Below are 4,808 nucleotides of genomic sequence, written 5' to 3'. Positions count from 1 at the left end.
GTCTCCAACTTTCCCTGATAGATTCTTGAACTTTTTGATAGTTCAGAAAGTTTACATCTGGCCTAAATGGCTGGCAAACACACAGATTTGGCGAACTCTAAGTAGTATATGTATGTATATAGATATGCATATAGATATATACATATCTGAAGCTTTTTGAATGTGTAATTCACTGCATCCACGAGATGCGACTTGTCCATTCACATCTTGCACCAACATAATATTAAAGTGCACCCTCAAAACAAAGTTGCTGCGTTCATCGACTGTCACCTTATATGACAAGGACTAGGGACGGGTTCCCATCTGAATGTATCACACCGAGATACGAGACCCCTTAAGGTCAGCCAATACTTGAACTCTGAAACAAGACATCGTTTTCAGCGCGGTGGCAAAAGTGTTCCTTTTGTCGCTGACCGAATTTCTGCAGGCAAGATTGCCGCCCTCAGCGTAAAGCGATGCCAGAGGATATAAAATGGCATGAATACCACGCACAGCTGTATCATCAAGAACATCCTATCGCCGAAAGCCCCTTTCATCACCACAATTTTCAATGGCATGCACACAACCAAAACGCTCAGATATACTATGTCTTTCAAATAAAGTCAGGACAATTACTTCGCTTGGAAAGCAGGCGCATCGGCCCCAGACTATGGCATAGCCCAATGACAGCAGCAGTTTTCTTCCACCTTCGGGACTTGCGAGGACTTGCCCCACGTTTAAACTCGATCTACAGCCGGATTTGCTTTCCTTGACCGCGAAAAAACCAAAGGCCTCGATAGCCGGGACATCCAGATACCTGCATATAATTTGAAGCGGTGGCAGGCAGCACTGGGAGGCTGAAGTCCGATATGCGGGCTTCCTCGAGGCCATGCCTCTTATGAAAACCACGTGTCCGCTTCGAACCCCATCTCAACCGTCATTAACTTCTCCCTCCCTTAGGCATGCTCCAAGCATGGCACATGGGTTGCCTGATATGCGCCTTTCGCCCTGTTCCAAAAAGCAAATTGCATTGAAATTTCTTAATAACTTCACATCAGGCTGATGTTCCTACGGAACAACATACTCGCTCTGACAGGTGAGGAGGGGTCGATGCGATGCCCCCCACTCTCAACGTGACATTTTCTGAGTCACCAGTCCGGCACATCGCGTAGTAGCGCTCAAGTTTTTTAGCCTCTGTGACATCCGTTGCGCGTGTCTTGCCACCAAAAACTTGTCCCTGACGTTTCCGGTTTCGGAAGAGCGACGATTTTTTACGAGCACTGCAAGACGATCCAAGGGCGACGAGCGGCAAGCAGAGATTCCGCGGAAATCGCGCGGAGAGCTGACACCGTTACATTAACGAAGCCCTACATTACAAATATTTGCTCGAAACAGATAAAAGTGCATACCATTTTTCCACTTGTTAAACCAGAAACACGCCACTTTATGTTGCATGTCTCTGCGCTGCATGCTTTCTTACATATGAGGATGCAAGGCTGAAATATCTTGATTTTCGGAAAAATTAGACCTTGGACTTGGTCTAGTAGGGGTCGATTAACTTTTCACCGATCGCGAGATCTGGTTAAAGACCAGTCACCGTTTTTTCCGCGATGGTCCACCTTTCTTAATTTCAAACGTTATGAGGTTGCCCTCCTATCAGTCCGCGTTATCAAAACGGGTTGATCAGGGTAAGCGCTGAAATTGTTGGCTGCTTTCCTTCCTCATTTATTTTGCATGTGCTGGTGTCAAAATCTACAACTCTGATCATGAAAATATCAGCCGGTATAGCATAATGACATGTTTCGTTACCAACATTTAAACAGTGGTAGAAGATCAACCAGCAAGTCAAAATTGTCCTGTACATACTAAGTAGCATGCAAATTTAAGCTCACCAGTGATACTTACCACGCGTAATACAGGAGTGTCAATTTAAATGAATTGCTAGGACTCTGCTCACCTCCCATGTTTGGATGGGCCCGCTCAATGCTGGTTCCTTCCACCCCCACCCCCCCCCCCACCCCCACCCCCCACCCCCACCCCCCACCCCCACCCCCACCCATAGTAGCACTGCTTTCATCAGCAAGTAGCTAACTTTGCCACCAGAAACAATCAAATGCCTATATTTTACTGAACTCCCATGTCAGTTGACCACAATACCACAAACTGGCTATTTAAAGTAAACCTCTTGGTAAAACGGGAGATTGCAATGGAACATATAACCCCCTGCCCTTTGTCCTCCCTCCTCACTGCCTACAACTGCTACACTACCTCACTCTTCACTTCTCATTGTCTTCCCATGGCATATATCATCGGCTTTCATATGAATTCCCAGCAAACAAGACTCATTAGCAAAGCGTTGAACTGTGAATGATTGTTTGGATGTTGAAAAAACATTGATGATGTAATTGCATTACAGGCATGGGCATAGTTTTTGAAGACAGGTTGGCTGGATAGGTGAAGAAATTATGTCCATTTATTCCAAATTATGAATGTCTTGCATATAGACACTTTTCTTCACAAGCTTAATGGGAGGCTTGGAGCCCTGAATGAATAGGAAACTAGGTACACCGCTGATTTGTAAATCTATGTGGCTGGTAAACATACTAAATCGGCACAAGAGCAGAAATGGCATAGATTGGCACTCCAGAACCATTCTTACCCCTGTCATTCCCCTTCATGAGGAATCCTATCAGACTTCAACATAGAACCCATGGTTCTTTTAAAACGAAGGAAGGCTGGTCACTTGTGACTGCTACAGTGGGCCAAGAGCCTTTCTTGTGCCTTGAAAAGGCGGTCTGGGTAATCACAGATCAGTTTCTATCTTGATCGGATCACCCCGCTGACTTGCCTTGGACTGTCCATGCCTCTCGTCGCTGAGGGCAGGATACTAGATCGCGGCAACGCCAACAAAGTAAACAGAGCTGAAAATTAAACTCTAGGTAGGTATTCATGCCACTGCAATGCGAATGCCACTGGCAAAGTCACAGTGCATTGAAAATCACCGCCCACCCCATATCAGTCGCATCGCAACGATGGAAACATGCTCTTGCGACAAGATGAATCCACATATCTAGATTTGTTTTCAGCATGTTACGCTGTCTAGTTCGGGACACTGAGGATCAGCTGGTAAGTACAGCGAATCGGCCGACCGGCCGAGCCATAAGAAATACCCTGCTTTGTCGCCGATCTGTCACCGAGTCGAGCAAACAACTAAAAATCATGGGATATGTTTGTCACCGGGTTGGGACGGAACCTTAAAAAGATACCATAGTGCCGTAGGGGACGGTAAAGAGTCTTTACGAAAAGGTTGCTTGCGTTGTATGAAAAAAATATTTTGCTATGGAGGCACAATATCCATGTATGGAGACCCCAAGTTCGGTTTTGCAGAGTGCGCTGCATTATTTAATGGTGGCCGTCACCAAAATGTTCTGTCAAAATCCTTTTTGACATCAAGCTTTGCGTGAAAATTTTTGCATTTTTGTCACCGATCTTGTCCACTAAGTTTGCACGTTTTACCATCCCTGGTTTTTAGGTAGACAATTTGATTTAAGTGAGTATTTTTGCACAGCTATGCCCTAACAAATGGCAGTGGAAGGCGATGTGTGACTGTAATAATCGGCTACTGACGTAATGTACTGCGGATGTGAAACATAGTGTTGATTTTTCCTCATGTATATTTTAAGGACTTTAAAAGCCCTTTTTCAAATGCCCTGCTAAAGGTACAGGGTGTCACTATCCATCACGACGAAGATTGAAATCCTTTTACAGAGCTTACCTACAGTGATTTCAGAGCTTGCTTGCAGTACTTACAGGGCTGGCATGACTTATACACCTTAAGATGATCCGAAATGAATGATCCTTGAACGACATGATCCTCAAAGCCCGCCTTGGTCAACACAGCACCGATGTTAACAATAATGATGCAGCTGGCAGCCAACGCCCTCGACCGATGGCATTGCTGATCGCCAGGCGAAGGCTTTTCCTAGCATGATATTTGGGCGCATGTATTTAATACAATATTTGGGTATAATCGTATTTCTGTTATAATGTTTGGGTGTAATAATATTTGGGTAAACTAAAGGCATGGGTTGAACAAAAGCCTGTAAAAAGTTGATTAAGTGTTGTGGTTTTTTCCGCTGCCACTACTGAATTATATGCCGACAACCACAGTGCAAAAAATATAATCTACCCTGTTATCTAGGTTGTGAAGTGTGCTGAAATAAGGCCCTGTACCCATTAAGACAGCCACAGAAAGCCAAGACAAGTGCATCACGAATAGTCACATATTATGTATCCCAAGCGCCATGAAGCATGGCTAGTCTGGCTCGCATCAGGGACACCGCCCCACGGCGCATGTAACATGGCTGTATGCAATTGTATGCAAATTAGGTCACCAGGATCGAAGTCGTTACATTGTGTGAGCGCTGGGAAGCCTGTCCTGAGTGGAATGCTTGGCAAGGCTCGATTTACGACCACTTACGGTAAGTACTTGGGGCATTCCGCAATAAATCGACACGTACGACACCAATCATCACTCAGATTTTCATTAAATTGGGTCTTAGGGTTGTCATCAGTGCCGAGGTCACTTGTGATATTTCTTAATTCCTCATTTGCACCGTTTCGAAGTTAAAGCCTTCGGCAATTTCGAATTTTGTGGTTGCAAGACTAACTTTGGTGGCGATTTTTCCACTTCCTCGAAAAATAACTTAACGAACCAAGACGTAAGAATATTTAGAAAACTGTCCAAACTATTTTCTAACATTTTTGAAGGCATCATTGTAATAAAACCATTGATCAGGGTATTACGAACTTTTACAAGGCACGAGGAA

The sequence above is a fragment of the Pollicipes pollicipes genome, unplaced genomic scaffold, assembly GCF_011947565.3.
Source record: "Pollicipes pollicipes isolate AB1234 unplaced genomic scaffold, Ppol_2.1 Scaffold_4002;HRSCAF=4701_pilon_pilon_pilon, whole genome shotgun sequence".
In the NCBI taxonomy this organism is placed as follows: domain Eukaryota; kingdom Metazoa; phylum Arthropoda; class Thecostraca; order Pollicipedomorpha; family Pollicipedidae; genus Pollicipes; species Pollicipes pollicipes.
This window is presented reverse-complemented; position numbering follows the sequence as displayed.